Below are 17,104 nucleotides of genomic sequence, written 5' to 3'. Positions count from 1 at the left end.
ACACACCATACTGTCCCAGAGGCAGTGCTAGCCCACCAATCTATGCACAGTATTTCATTAGAAGATATAAAAATTTCCTTCCTTTTCCTGCACATTTTTCTACCCATTATAAAAATTACTATTATATTGATTTTGTTTCCAGGAGGATTTTAAAGATTTCCATGTGGGGAATTTGAATAAATAGCACTTTTAGGGTCTAAAGTATAAAGGGTCTATGACATCTGGTCTATGTTTCACACTATGACTAGTTTTCGCTTATGTATAATAACCAGTTCTCTCTATCCGAAGCTGATCAGAAAAATATTTATTTTGGAAGGAATTTCACAAGAGAAGGTCTCTTGGGGTATTTTTACATATAAATCCTCCTGTTCCTCCACTCAAGACATTTTTAATTTTAGGCATTGTGAACATTTCTTCTAAAAAGTTGATTCAAATTGTTTCCATCTTAAGAATTTCTTGTCTTGGAGCTTCTCCCTATTCCATACATATTGATTAATCCAATTAAGTATAATTTTTGAAGGGAAAACCTGTAGGGTTTTAACTAAAAATTTAGCTTTACATTCTGAGTCCCAGATCTCACAATAGGATTCTGCATGGGCCTGAAGACCTTTGAGACAGAGTAATAGAGATTTAAGCAACTGTAGAGTTCATCAGTAGAATTAACATATTTTAAGGCCAAGGAATTAATGTCAGTCACTCCCTAAGCTTATAAAGAACCCCCTTCACAACTCAGATCTCCCAAGCCCTTTTCCTCAAGCCAGACAATTGACTGGTTAGATTATTTCATTCCTTTATCTAAGACATTATTCTTTTTCAAGATCTGACATGCTTAATATTTTATCACACCGAAGATCACAAAAAGGGCAGCGTGAACAATACATCTGATTCCTACTGAAAAATCAAGAAAGAACCAGAATAACCAGAAAAATGTGATTAATACCCTCACTGAAGAAACTCCAACATCAAAATCTCACAATCTAAAAAGCTGTCTCAAGAAAATTACTAGCAAACTTGTAAAGGAGCCTCTTTAAGCTCTTTATTATTTATTATTTCCTAGAGTAAGGGGTGTGAACAAAAGTTCATTTGTACACAAAAAGCTTAGGAAAAGAATGGAGCAAACTCTTTTCAAACTTACCACTGTGTTTAGAAGAAATGCATCGTAAAGTTAGGCCTGAACAGAGTAGGAATTATCTACTCCCAGCAATGTGTAAGGGGCTGAAGAACTGGTAGGATACAGTTCAGGGTTCACACTTGACATGTTGGAGAGGAGATATCTGACTTCCACTAATTAAATGAAAGACAGAAGTGTAAAGTGGGTTTGTGCAAAAGGAAAAGTTAAAACATCCAGGTGTTAGAGAGAAAAAAGACTTCATCCATAAAATAATTTTCTTTACTCTTACTTGTTGCATTGTTATCCAAGCAGTGACAAAGGTGTATCCAAGCAAGAGTATTTGATCCTGGACATCTCTTTGCATCCAAGATTTTCATTCAGATTTGTCGTAAGGAGTAAACACATTGTACAGAGAACATAGGGCACATAATTAAATGGGAATGTAAAATACATTTCTATTGTATTCTTCTCAATGATCACAATGAATCTGATGAAGGGCATGGAGCGCAAGTCTTATGTGAAGTGATTGAGGCAGCTGGGGTTGTTTAGCCTACAGAAAAGAAGACTCAAGAGTGACCTTATCACTCTCTACAACTGCCTGAAAGGAGGCTGTAGCCAGGTTGTGGTCAGTCTCTTCTCCCAGGAAACCAGCAACAGGACAAGAGGAGTCTTAAATTGAACTAAGGGAGGCTTAGGCTGGACATTAGGAAGAATTTCTTCACAGGAAGTGTGATGCAATGTTGAAATGGGCTGTCCAGGAAGGTTGTGGAGTGACTGCCCCTGGAGCTGTTTAAGAAAAGACTGGCTGTAGCACTCAGTGCCATGGTTTAGTTGATATGGTGGTGTTAGGTCATAGATTGGATTTGATGATCTCAGAGGTCTTTTCCTACCTAAATGATTCAGTGATTCTGATTCTGTAAATTTGTTAACCAAAAAGAATACTATTAGAGAATACTATTTCTGTCCCCCAAACTCTCCAACTTTTGTAGAGTTTACTTGGTGAACTTGATCAGAGTCCCTACCTGAACCTACTTTTTCAACAGCCAACCACCATCACACTATGCTGCTGTAAAGATCTACAAAATAGTCAGAACAGATTTTAAATGTAAAAAATAAATACAACTCAAGGTCTTTATTTTGTCTCCAGGCATAATATAGCCTCATTCAAGTTACGATTATCATCCTTAAATTTCAAGAACTTTCATTTTCTCCAAGTTAGACCATATTCGAGGTATGAAGAATAGATGAAGAAATGAACACCTCTGAATGCAAACAAAGTATTTCATTACAATTGTAACAAGTAGATTAAAACTAAAAATTAGATTATAGTTTTCCCTTCCTTTACATGTTCACAATCCCAACTACTTATAGCCAACATTATAATTCTATTTATGAAATATGAATTTACATATCTGAAATGCCCATTCAAGACAGAACGAAGGTAAGCCAGCCTCTTTAATTAACATATAGCCAACACTCACATGCCTACAGAATTTCCTGATTGTTTTAACCCTCTATTTAATGCAAGAATACTCATACCAATGCAAAAAAAAAATTAAAAAATTAAGCTTTGTCATCACTCATATCAAATAACAGAAAATCTTCTAAAAGTAAAAGTACTACACCATGCAACAGCATTGCATGTGTGGTAGTAGATAAAAATTTTAAAACAGGCATCACAACCACACTCTAAGTGTAAATTTGAGGATGCAAGAAAGTCAAAATGGTATTTAGAAAATAAAATAGTCAGACAGACAGTGAACTGAGACCTCTGCTTTAAAATATGGACCTGCTTTATACTCTTTCCTTCCCAAACCTATTTGTCTGTTTCATCTACTCATTGCATTCAGTCTTAAAACTAGACTGCAAGCTGTCAAAGGTGGGAAGGACCTGAGATTTTTATTCTTACTATTACTTTTTGTAGGGTGTCTGGAACAACAGGGCATATTGTGTTTCCAAGGCACCACCACTCATAAAATAAACAACAATAGCTACCACAGAAGCTAGGAAAAAACAACACCCTTGTTGCTGCTCAAGTGTGAGCTGGTGTCAAAACACTCCTTGTTGTTTTTACTAGTGTGGAAATGGGCATGAATGTAACCATAGCAGAAACTTGACTGAGTTCATATTTATTTGGGAATGTAACACTTCCAGGTTATAAAAGCACTGTCATTACTCTCAATGAAGGGAATTAATTTTCTAGTGCAAAATAATGTTTCTTTTCTTTTCCTTCTCCAGCCATAAGAACACAAACAGTACATGAGCATAAACAAATGGAAAACAATAGTGCTGTCTCCTTATCCATCACCCTACAGACACTATGGAGAGCCAAATATAGTTGCTACACTGACAGCCAAGCTAATCCACCTAAGCTAATCTGTGTCTGTGGGAAGAGAAGGACACACTGCTGAATGCACTGTTCCAATAATTCAGAAGTAGAGGGGTTCAGTTGTTTCTACATTTGTGATACCTAAAACAATCTCTTTTGTTACATTTCCATGTTATTTTGTGCTTTGCCATAATTTATATCTCTTCATTCTAGTTGTGATTTTTGCCAGTTTAAACCATACTGAAAAAGAAGTTGGAATTAACACCAAGTATGTTTTAGACTTGTGTTGTGAACAGTGGACATAATTCTCTGAGTCTGAGAAAATTTCGGCCTGTCAGGGGCTCATCTGTTCCCAGGGGAAAAGTTCCTGGGAACAGTTTTCTCTCATTATTGTTTTGTTGTAAATAAATTATATATCTCAAAACAATACTGAACAGATGTTCTTGATGTGTTTTCTCTGGTTCCACCAATGGGACCAAAGGGGGTGTTAGGTTATTGTCCAACCATGTAACCTGGAATGAAACACCTTATAAAAAGAGGTTAAGGACCCCCACAATAAAGACTTCTTTGCCTCACAAAGCAACTGCTGTGTGTGTCCAATTATCTGAAGAACCCTCAATACATCGTATCCTTCAATGACAGTGAACTCTACTGTGGCCAGGGCAACTTCAAAATTATGGGATGAAAATATTCTTTGGAAACAAAAAATAAAGATGAATATTCAGTCAGGTAGACAGACTTAGTCTTAGAAAGAAAAATGTCTTAGAAAAGAAAATTACTGCAGATTTGAAAACCCTAAGTCTCTGATTATTAGTTTTTTCATGGTTAACTTGCAACATTAACAACTATGCTAATTTCAATTTCCAGGAAATAATTTTGCAAATAGATATCCTTTTATTGCAATACTCTCTCTTCTGCAGTGATGCACCTGCAATGAATTGCCACAGAAGAGAAGGCAAGTAAAGGAAGAGCTGAAAACCAAGCACATAATGTGGCTACAAAATGGAAGCCTATTTGTATCTTCTATTTGTACTCTTTGAAGGTACAACAGTAGAAGAAAAGCACAGACTGTCAGAATTGCAAAAAAACATCCCAATTCACTTCATATATATCTATCGATGTCAGAGTTGGGCAAGAGAAAGAATACATTTGTTCACACAAAGGTAAACAGCCATACAAGATAAATCTTGTGCACTATAATATACCCTCTTATACAATAAGCAGCACACTTATTTGGGTTGGTTCCTTATTTTTCTGGAAAAGTAAATCAATACTCAGAAAGTTGTTAGAATTCAACCCACTGAATTCAACTCGTTATGACATTTCAAGATTGAATCTGATGCAAACAGGGCTACAACCCACAGTACTTTTGCTGTGTTTGGTGAAAAACTGGGGAAAGGGCAGGACAGCAATAAAATCTGAATGTTTGCTCTACCACTTCCCATAACATTATGTGTGAGACTTAATGCTAAACATCTTAGCATTTCCAACTAGACAGATTAAATATAGCAAAGGAAGAAAGAACTATTCAAACCAGGTGTTCTCCAACATTTCCCACTGACTACTTGCTTCCCAGAAAGGGAACTTTTAAATAACAACTGTGCATTGTTGTACTACAGATGACTTCTATCATGCAGCTGCTCAGTTTGCCATGAGTAGCCTTTGAGAACACTGTATACAGCACCCTGGAAGAAGTCTCTTGGAATTTCTCAGGGAAAACTCAGACATCAAACAGAAGAAACAACCTCAGCAGGGCCCAGGTTTCACCATGACAGACAAGGACATTCTGACCCACTTTAACTTTCATAATTTGTGCAAGTATTACCTTACTACAAAGTACTTAGTCTAAAATACTGCAACTCCCATAATCAGGAATATTTTTAGACCATATCTCTACTGGAGTTATTCTATTAATATAAAAATCATATCAAGGTTTGTACAGAGAAGCAATTCAAAACTGAAAGTTCTGCAAGAGGTATGTTTTATTTAGACCTGAAGCTATAGCAAACAATTTAAAAGTATGTTTGATGAATAATCTCATTCCTCAGCATTCTGGTATCTCATAAATAGTGGCATTAAACAGCTTCAAGGATTTGGATTAACAGGACCAACTGCTCCATTTTTTCTAATGTCTCCGATGAATATGGTGACCTAAATAAACTGTAAAATAGATCGAGACAGATGGAGAAAAAATTTACATGGCTAAAATTTCCACCTATACAGAAGTCAAACATCAGGTATACTATAATGAAGCCCCACTTATATTTCAAATGAGGAATTGGCTAGCAAGAGTTTAATTATACATCTTGTATCACCTTGTAACAAATTTACCCTATGAAAAGTTGGCAAAAAAAAGTGCAGACTTTAGTGCTCCACATACTGCCCTTCATACTGAAGCTACTTTACCATGTTGTCCCTGTAACTCCTAAACCAGTTTTTTGCTGGTTTTGAGAAAAAAATTCCAAAACATTTAGTACTACAGAATGTTGCTAGTATTGAGAAAACAGATGTGTGAACATTAATTTCTATTGCTAAAGTCTTTGGGTACTTTGTTGCACAAAAGAAAAGTTCCAGTGACAGAGCAGACAACAATTTCACCTAAGGAGATACTTTTGAGAAGGCACTGCACAGGTAAAAATCTAGTTTCATGTAGAAGCATCAGCCTCAAAGAAAGCCTTACTAGCAACACTAAGATGTGTAACACACCTTCTACATACATATGGTATTTACTCAATAAACGAGGCAAGATGTTAGGAATATTTCATGGAGCCCCTTCCCTAAGCAATGTCCTATTTCAGAACGAAAAGTAAGCATCTTACTCCTGATAAACATTTCTTAAAAAAAATTGGTCATTTACACTACTTACATAATTGAAGTTAAATTATCTGTATTTACTGGTGCAACAGCATTAATAAAGCAAAACTGTTCTAAAATACTTGTGCCTGTGTGTACATACACACATGCTCTCTTCATCTGTAAAAATACATATACACAAAGAGATCTAAAATATACACTCCACTTGTAAGCTCAAGCAAGGCAAGAAACCATCAGAATTTACTTTTCATATACAACCTAAGGACTAGCTATTAGCAACAAATATTTGCTCACACCATACATATAGTTTTGTGTTGATTACCTAAGAGTGAAAATTTTCTCCAACACACAGGACCCATATTATGAGGGAGAGAATTAATAGTTCATCTAGAATATAAGATGTAAATGTTATTTGGAAAAATCCAATTGCTGAACAGCAAAAAGAGCATAATCTAAAATAATTGAACTGTTTAAACTAGGAAGAAAGTATTACTACATGTGTAGCAAAAGTCACATGATTATTACTCTGGGAAACTCATCATTGCTGTTATACCAGGCAATCCATTGCTGTTCAAATTTCAGTTGCTTTTTGGAAAACCTAAACCACATATTGAATACAGATTTTTGTTGATGTTGCAAATGAGTGGAATACCTGCTAAAAAGTGCATGAAGGTCATTCTCAAAAGCAGCAAATGAACACAGGAATTCTGGCTGCCAGATCGCAATTATCTTTTGAGGAAGAGCTCTACTTCCCTTCTATGGTTTTCTTTCTTTCCTGTTTTCTTCATTTGCTTAGAAATAATTACAGCATGAAATGGAAGACAAGCAGTCCTTCAGATTGGAGAGTAAGTCTTCTAAATATTTTTTTAAAAGACAGGATTTTAAAAATGCCATGAAAGATAATATAGGTTGTCTGTGCTTTTTTCCAGTCTGCAGCTGTTGTAATGGCCTCAATAAATGATAGGAACTAAAATAAAACAGCACATCATAGAGTGCAAAGGAAAGGTTGGAGGGAGAGACACACACACAGAAGGGAGCACTAGCAAGTACTAGGGAAAAATAAGTCACTGTATCAAGGAATATGCTATCAAGAAGAAATCAAAGGGTTTACAGACAAGACATAAAAGCTACACAAATGAGATTATTTGATAACTTGTTTTTTAAGATATTAAGGGGGCTCATGTTCTACCAATTATTTTTGGATAAATAAAGCATTACTAATGCACCTACAACTATCTGTATTCTTTATTGCTTAGCTCAAAAAAAATACCTGAACACAGTGGAAGAGCTACCAAAGAATTTCACTTCTCAAACAAGTGCTGTTAATAACTAACACACAAACAATTCAGGTTATGATAAAGGCAAGGAAATAGATTTTCAGAAAAATCAGGTTCGCAATATTATCATACATGCATATCAGGCAGTAAGAGCTGCAAGATGTTAGTGTCAAATACAATTTTCTGTTTAGAAGGCCCTCAAGATACATAGAAATTCAATATTATAGTCACCATCATCAGAGGTTGCATGCATATGAGTTCTGGTGACCTACAGTTTAAATAAAGTCTCCCTCGGGATTCTGCTGCTTCTATCCCAGGCAGTATCCTCTGCCACTAGACAGGATAGAAGAGGCATCATCTCTTCCATCATAAGACGGGGCTATGCAATGAATTTCCTGAATCGTTCTCAGATTGTAGTCTATTTCCAGTTTCTAACTTACTGAAGTTTGAATCTATATCCATAACACAATTTACTGATTCAAGCAGACCTTCCACACAAAATGACTTTCATATGTTTTAAGAACCAGCAGAAATACCAAATTACAGGAAAAGTGCTACTAAGTCCCTTTCATAAAGTGATTTTTATCACCAGCTATTGTTTTAAACCTGTTCAATTCCATCAAGACAATATTTTCATGAGCAATTCATTTGATTTTCAAAATACAAATTTCAAAACAGATTGTTGTTTTGTTTTCTGGTTCTTTACTACTTGCAGGAATCTATACTCTTTTTCTTTTTTTTTTTTTCAATTAATCCCCATTTTGGGAAGTGCTTTACTGATCATTTTCTTCTCTAGAACTGTAGATAACCAAAGGTCTCTGTGGGGAAAGCAGGTAGGGTTAACTTCCTTCATGACTCTGAAATAGGGAGATAGATATGAGGACAAGGAGCCTGGGAATACGGATAAGCTCCTTGACACTGTAAGAGTAGCATCCTTAACTAGAAAACAGTATTTCCACTGTTTTCCTAGCAGCCGTCTAATGTCTGGGCCTATCTAAGAGTCCAAGGTGTCCATACTGTGGATGACAAGTAGAAATTAACCAGGCAGCAATCACAAATAAAACAACTGGTAGGGAAAATATTTGGATGAGAGAATATAGTGGTTTAGGTTTGCTAATTTGAGTTTCCGGGCCAATGCACTAAATAATGTGGTTAGTTTAGCACTAGCTAAAATCACCAGTATACTTAACTATTTCTTGCTGTGAGATACGTATTAGGATGAGGGCAAAACAGGCTTAAAATATAAAAAGTATGAAGAAAACTTTATTAACAGAACTAAAAGAATAATAAGAATCAGAATAAAACCTTCAGAACCCTTTTCCTCGCCCTGCCCAACTTCTTTTCTTTCCCAGCTGACAATGTACAGACAACACATGGGATTTTAAATCAGTTACACCTCTACCATAGTCTTTCATCAGTTCTTATAGTGAGAAAAGTTTTCTCGTGCTACACCATGGAGACTTCTCCACAAGAAACAGTTCTCTCATGGCTTTCAACTTCCACAAATAGCAGCTGCCCAGGGAAAAAAATCTGCAATAGTGAAGCTCCCCCCATTTTCACAGCTTTCTTAGAGCTGATTTAATGGGCCATGTCAACTTAAGGGGTATTATTTTTAAGGATGAGCTGCTCAAAACCAAAGGTTCTCTTCATCTATCTCTGTGATCATCTTTATCTCTGGGAACAGAGGTCTTCTTCTCTCCCTGGGGGAAAAGGGCCGTCATCACTCTTATTTGTCTCTCTATTCAAGCTTCTCATGGGATCACAGCAACTTCAACATCTGCATTGCTTCATTATGGATGTGTCTGCTCACATCTACAGTTTGAACATTCCATCCCCCCATATCTTCTCTTTAATTACAAGGGGTATTTTAGTGTATCATAGTCCATCACCATGGTGTAATAAATGGAATTGATTCATGCTAACTAAATTGTAACTATTTGGAAAGTTATTATTAGAAGCAATCAAAAGAATCAGTGTTACAAGGCAGATGAGCCACTTTACAGATGTTACATGTTAAAATTGAGGTACAGGATTTAGTTCAGAAGATAAGTGATGTCCCAAGATGAAAATGGCCTTGAGATGGACAAAATTAGAATGACTTTAGGCATTGGGCCTAAAAAATCAGTAAATATAAGACTTATTAGTAGCCTTACATAACACAACACTTAGTACGCACGTGTGTCGCCCTGAAAACTCAGCTTCTGAGCTTGCTGACATGGTTTTCTAAAGACTTTCCCAGGAGAGTAACTGTAAACATAGATATGTGTACATTCTTTCTGTTACACGTCTTGTGATGGACATCTCTCATGGCCAGTACAGTGAGAAAGTGTTATCCTGACCATCCAATCCCTGGCCGTGGTAAGAAGCCTATAAATCCTGGGAGGAAAAATAAACTCTCTCTTCTTTTCACCACACCTCGACCTGTGTCCATGTGATCTATTCATCTTCATCAGCAACACACATGCAAACCTGTAAGGTTATCCAAAGGACAATGAGGAAGAGGAGAAGCCTTCGCCAAAAGACCACCAAAAGAAGACTGAAGACCCCCTAGAAACAAGTGAAGCATGTGCCGTGAAGTATAGTGACGTAAAGTCAGAAAAATCGGAAACAGGAGGAAACTTATGGGAAACATTAATGAATATGTATAAGCATACAGTATATAAAAGTTTAGCTTGAAGTGCTTTGTTTTGTATGTGAGGCAGGGTAAGAAACCCCCTACAAACCCCGGTCGGTTTTGGACGTGAGGTGGGGTGAGAAGCCCTCCCTATTCCCCGGTTGGTTTTGCTTATGCTTTAATCATACTTAATTACTGGCAGATTATATATATAAATCATAAGTTTTTGCTAAATTGTATTCTTTTTCTAAACTGTATTCTTTTATACCAAATTACTATTCAATTTACTAAATTGTATTCATTTTTAATTAAACTGCCTAATGGGACCCAAGGGACCTAGTTGTCAAAATTCTAATTTCATTTATAACAATGGCCTTACCAAAAGAACTTTCAGCCCCAATACTAAGGCATCTCCTCATTCTCCTTCCATCTGGGACTTGACTCCTTCTTTACTGACCTTGGTGACTTCATGTTGTCTTCTACATGTCCTCACTCTATCCTCTTCTCTCCCTTGAGAGAGGACCAAGGTCTGCAGGTCTCCTCTGTGCAGTGAAAGGTTTAATATCTCGCCCAGGCCTGCAGATGGTTGTGGGCAGTGGCCACAGAAGTCAAGTGATGGATTTTCAAGCCACACTGGGCCCCTCCCTCTGTTTGGCTACTGGGGCCACGCGGGCCGCAACGGAAAGGTCGAGGGCAACCCTGAAGACACTCCCGGGGTGCAGTGGACTCCAGCTCAGTGCAGGCCAATTGCAGGGGCAGGGCTTGGTGTTGGCAAGATGTCAGCAGCTGTGGCCCAGCCCAGCTTTGGCCGAGTCCCCGCTAGTCTTCCGTCTCCCACCCCAGGCACTGCTGGGATCTGGCCCAGCCCTGCCAGGCCATGCAAACCCCAGCAGAGGGTGGCTGGCCCGACTGCAACCCAGTTACCTTTTAAGGCTGGAAGCAAGAGAGAGGTTTCTGGGGCCTGCCCGTCTTTAAAATGTGGATTTCGCAGAGGCGGACCCAGCTTCTAAATGGTTTAATACATTGTCAATTCTCAGAGCTAGCCAGTTATTGGTTTTCTCCAGGCAATAAGGAAGCTCTTATCAGCTATTCTCAGAAAAATCATTTCATGGGTGGCTTATTCCCTCCTCACCCAGTTACCAATTAATGCAAAACCAACACAGATAAGAAAGCAGTGGGTAAAAAAATTGAAACATTTGAGGAAGGAGGAAGAAACTCCATTTGGTTTCAGAAGGATAAAAGGAGTTACAGCTACACACTGATAAAACAAATTAATATATAAACCTTAAATAATTCAAATGATCTTATTTTTTATATCAAATGTCTTTTTGTGACATTTGATAGGTAATATTATAAAGATGTTCCATCCTTAGTCTGTGATGCTGAGAATCCTGAAAGGGTGAAGGAAGAAAGATTGGGGTTTGAGAAATATAAAGCTAAATATTTGAAGTATTTATTAAATTAAGTTTTTGACTCATGCAAGAATCATGACATTTCCTGCACCAGTTAACAGTAAAAAAAAAAGCTAAAGGAAAATACAATGTATCCAAGATTTTTAGACCAGCTATTTTGACACTTCTTTTTCAAGGCTGTTATAAATTTGTATTGTAATATTGGCTTTCGCAGATGGATCGTATATGTTAAATACTTTCTAGCTATGTATGTACTTTTTTCTTGCTAACAAGTCTTAAGCTTAAAAGAATTTTCTAGGTACAAGGCAAGGAAACCCCAGAGGGCAAGGACAGTGAAGCCCAAGCTGCATATCAGGAGAACAATAGAGCCCAAACTCTTATCAGCAGAAGATATGAAGCCCAGCTGCCCTCAAAAGGAAGGATGAGAGGCCCAGATGGTTATCAACAAGTGACCATTTGCAGAAGAAAGGAAACCAAGCTCCAAAATAATGCTGACCAGCTAGAATAATGATGACCAGCAAAAAATATGCTGACCAGCAGAAAATAAAAAAGTTGTGCAAAAGCATGATCTAAGAAGGCGGAACCAGGGAGGGGACATGTTTAAATATGCATAAAATCCTCACAGCAGGGGGGATAAAAAGGGTGTTCCCAAGATACCAGGTGTGTTCCTGGCAAGGCGCCAGGGCACCCGGCCGTTTTAACCCTTTGCTTTACTTCGTCTCCTAATTGTCTTTTGTTTATATTAAATTCTTTTTATAATTTATTAAGTGAATCTCGTTTTTAAGAGGGCTTAGTGCTTAATTTAAGTGGTGTTACGTATCCTGTTAGACTGCCAGAAGCATAAAATTTATGGTTTATCTTCTCCTTATTGTTAAATAGAAAGAGTTTGAAAATTTTCCTACCAGTGTTAATGTCAGCAGCCACTTCTAAACAGAGACACTGATTCTTCGTGTCTACAATATTCTTTTCATAAATCAAGTTACATTTTGCAAGGTATAGTATTGAAATAATTCCTAGCTTCTCTTATGCAAATTTTACAGGGAATTGAAAGAAGTGAGTTTCATTTAAAAATAGATTTTAAAATATAACTTCAAGGATATTGTAAAATTCACTGTCAAGCCTTTTTTTTGGTAGTTACAGTGAAATCAATTTGTCATAGTGAATTAAAAGATACTGTTTAAGAATGGAAGAAACCACTTGATCACCTACCAAAAGGCCTCATATTCCACTCTGCTGCTTGTGTGCAGAAATCAATAACACCTTTTATTATAGCATATTTTTTACAAAGACCCAAGACTTGTGTCAAATGTACCAGGAGAAGAAACATACTTCCCTGGGTAGAATAACTCCAACTGCTAAGTAACTCTTGCCTGTCTTTAGATTACAGCTATTTGCTTACTTTTTCTTTCCTTTATTTCATTTATCTCTTCTGAAATGAAATGCTCAAAATGACTAGCCCAAACGAAAGCTAAAATTGTATCTTAACAGATAATATTGTCAGTGCATTAAAAAAAAAAAAAATTAAAAATTTAGGCTCTTTAAGCAAATCACTTCTCTATCTTATTTTTGATAAATTATGCTAAAGGAGCCCTGACGGTGCCTTTATAAGGACTTCACTGCCAATCTCCAAGATTAATTCTTCTCTGCTCGCTTTCTGAATTCTCTATGTCTCCCTACACTCTCAAACTTCAAAATGTGACAAAAAGGTTTTACTATTATTGTAGCATCAGTCTCATCAAGTTTGAATAAATAGTCAAAATCACCTCTTTGCATCATTTTGTACATTAAGTTCAAATAAAAATCACCTTAGCGGTCTTAAAAAGCTTCTCTACCAGGATCAGCAGATCACTCAGAATCAGTTTTCCAGGATATTAGTCCCCATTACACAGACATGCCTAGCATTTGGCTTCATTAAAATACCCTTTACTTAGGGTGGATTCAGCTTTTCAAGTGATCTAACTCAGTCCTTAGAAGTGGTCTTACATATCACATTTCAGCACTTGTCTTATTTTTTCATCAGCAAAGTTATGTTTACTTCAGTGTCACTCATGAAGATAATTAAAAGGCAGGTTTGAAACCCAGCTGAAATTCACAAAAGCTCTTCATTTTGATGTTTCACTGTTAATGACTGCTTTTTTTCAGCTAAAATTTCTTAGTAAATTAGCTTTTAGATCAGCTTTAGGAGTATGGTATATTGTTGATCTCACCAATCCTAACAGAAGCAATGTCACATTTGGTCCAGTGTGGTTCAAAATGGCTAATCACAGCTGCTCCAGAGAAAGGATTAAGCAGTGTTAAAAAGTAGTTATGCACCGAACTGCTTCCATACCCACACTTTCAGAAGTTAACTTATCCGAGAAGTTCAAAGGCATATAAGCTTTAATTACACTTCTGTTATTATAGCTGTTCATATTATGCATACATTAAGAACCATTCCTTGGCCTTCTTTAAACACATTGCAATACTCTTAGTCTCGGTAACACTATATGGCAAGAAATTTCAAATGTTTTGTACTACTGTGTGCAAAAAAATAATGAATCAATTTTGAATTTTCTACAGTTTAGTTCCACTATACCTCAGGGGTTCCAACTGTAGTTTACTGCCAGAAGGGACTAGATCCAAAGTTGGTATCTCCCAGAAATTTCTAACACAATAAATGCCACAAAATGAAATAATTTGGCTCTTCAGAAAAACATCTGGTATTTTAATTCAACAATATTAGTCCCTGAAGGAGTCAATGAAACCACTCACTAGCCTATTACCTGCTTTTTCATATGTTCAGATTATTTTGTCATTATCCATGGTTAGCTACTGATCTCTTGGACTTGGTCTTAGCTCTCCTGATTATTTCTGTATATATACTGCCTGCTGTGGATAATGATAATTTTATTGGCCTCCATAGACTTGGTGTCTTCATTTTCTCTAGGCTATTTGGCTTCAGTTGTCTTGTCACTGCAAGCTCAGTCTAACCATTTTTCTGTATGGTCTGTATACATCTACAAAACAATAACTATCTATCATGTGTTCCAACTGTGTAGGAATTAATAATGCATGACTGTATTATAAATACGCATGTACTATGTCTGCACACACAGTTAACCATGACTTAAAACTAAAATTTTAACTGTTGTCACAAAAACGTGAGTTTTAGTCTAAGGATTTTTTTAATTTGAATAAAACTAGAAATTTTGAGAAAACCATCCACAAAGGAAGCAAACCACTAGATATTACAGTGTCCTTTGCATCTTTAAAATTACCAATATTAAAACTGTTGCAATTAATTTAATTAATGGACTGCTACTTACCTCTAACATTTGCATTTACAAATTTTCAAATAATTCTGAGTTTATTTCAAATTATTTTCATTGCTGATCTTAAGCAGCAGCCAAGCACCAAGGAGCTGCTCACCCATAACTACCCCTTCACCAGCAGGATGCGGAAGAGAATAGGAAAAGAGAAAGTGAGAAAAATCATGTGTCAGAATACAGGCAGTTTAAGCAGTAAAGGAAAAAGAAAGAAGAATAAACGCAAAATAAACAAACCAACTGAAAACCAAAGATATTCAACCCAGATAATGCAAAGGTAATCACTCACCACCTCCCACAAGTAGACATGGTCAGCCACTGGTAGCAACAGCTACCTCCTCAAAAAAGCTTTTATTGCCAAGCATGGCACTCTGACGTTGAATAACTCTCTGGTAAATCTAGCTCATCTGTCCAGGTTGTGTCACCTCACACCCTCACATCCTCAGCTTAGAGCAGGGAAGTGGGAAAAGAGAGAGCCTTGGCACCACAAATACTAATCAGTGATAGCCAAAACACTGGTGTGTTATCAACACTGTTTCAGTCACAAATCCAAAACACAACACTGTGGAGGCTGCTATGAAATTTAACTTAATTTCAATCAGATGCAGTACACTAAAACACTGTAAAACATAACTAGAAATTATCTCAGCTCAGAGTTCAGTGATATACTGTCATTTTGCTGAAATAACGTCTCCTGCATGTTTTTGTCATTGGTTGTCAACCTAAATTCTGTGCTGATTTTCTGCCATTTTGTTTAAGAAGAGACATCCATACCTCTGCTACACCTCCTAGCTCTAATCTCTTAGACATTAGACAGCATTTTGGTTTCTGCACAATCCTGACACTTCAAGGGCTCAGAAGCAGTAAAGGGTAGGCAGCACTCCTGCTTGAGCTCAGATCTGTGCTTTGTGAAAGCATTTCTCTAGTTCAAATTCTTTTACAAATCAAATACCAGCATCCTGTGATCTCTTCAATAATCCCAGCTGCTTGCTCTAGGGGGTTTTGAAAATTCATTTGACTACTTTGACAACAGAAAGTCTGACTGCCTTTGAACCTGCTTTCAAAGACAAAGTTATACAAGTCAAGCTATTGCCCATGGAGTATTCAGGCTAACTTTGACAATGATGGATACCTTTCATGACCATTTCCCAGATCCCTTATGCCTACACTTCACAATTGTCCTTATTGATGAATGACAGTCATCTGCAATGAATGATAATTTTCAAGTAGTCTCATCCCCAAAGAAATGGCATTATCATCACATATTCTTGCTATAATTTATCAAGCTGAAAAATATAGAGTCTCTGATTACTCAATTCTTTATTAATGTAATAACTTGAATAAATACTACTTTATACATTTTGAGATGCAGATGGGAAAGTATATCAAGTTCTTAGGTAGAATATACTGTCTTCATTACTTTAGGAACTGTAAATCTTACTCGTTAATGAAAATGTAATGTGGAGAAGACAAATTGTTACAATTTGAAGCTAGTTCAGATGTCCTAGCTGAGTCTTGAAGAAATAGACTGTTAAAAAATAAGGGATATTCAAAACTGTGTTTTGAATAGAAGTCTCATTCTCGCCACTGACAGAAGCGGCAATTTTATTTGCTTAGTGAGGTCATTTGAATTTTTATACACTTACATCTTCACTGATTCAAGAGGGACTGGAATAGCCCAGCAAACAGACCCTTGGAAAAAGTCATCAATTCAATCTTTCACTTTGTGCGAAAATGTCTCACCTTAGGCCACCATTATTGGCAATGATTACTTATTACTGGCAGATCAAATTGAATTTATCTTAACAAATGAAGAAAGCTTGGCTGAAAATTGTTATTTCTGTCACAGTAACATTAAAGATCCACAGATCAGGACTTCCCTGTGCCTGTACTTTATAGAAACAAAATGAAAAGTACTTCACATAGAACAAATTGTTTAACATCTAACCAAGGAAAACTGTAATCTAAGTATCAATCTTCAAATAGAAAGAAACATGATAAGTATATGAAAATCCCAGAACCAATGTGAAAACATTCATCGGCTTGATGGGCACTGATATTAGAGAACTTGAGTCTCAGATTTTGTAATGGTACCATCTTATAATCATAAGTGATGATTAGAAGTAATTCTAATAATTACTTCTACTAATAATAATTAGTAATAAGAAGAAGTAATTCTTCTTATAAAAAGAATTTTTAAATGAGAAAAATTTTCCTGAGTTTTCAGAAGTGTTCACAAGGA

At 36.5% G+C, this 17,104-nt stretch overlaps 1 protein-coding gene across 1 annotated transcript in view; it reads right to left on the bottom strand.

Moving 5' to 3' along the window:
* ABCA13 (ATP binding cassette subfamily A member 13) overlaps positions 1-17,104 on the bottom strand; it is a 202,523-nt gene that overhangs the window by 86,491 nt on the left and 98,928 nt on the right. The window lies entirely within an intron of this gene.

This window comes from Parus major, chromosome 2 (assembly GCF_001522545.3).
Source record: "Parus major isolate Abel chromosome 2, Parus_major1.1, whole genome shotgun sequence".
In the NCBI taxonomy this organism is placed as follows: Eukaryota; Metazoa; Chordata; class Aves; order Passeriformes; family Paridae; genus Parus; species Parus major.
The sequence above is the reverse complement of the archived record's forward strand: the minus strand, read 5'-3'. Positions and strand labels throughout refer to the sequence as shown.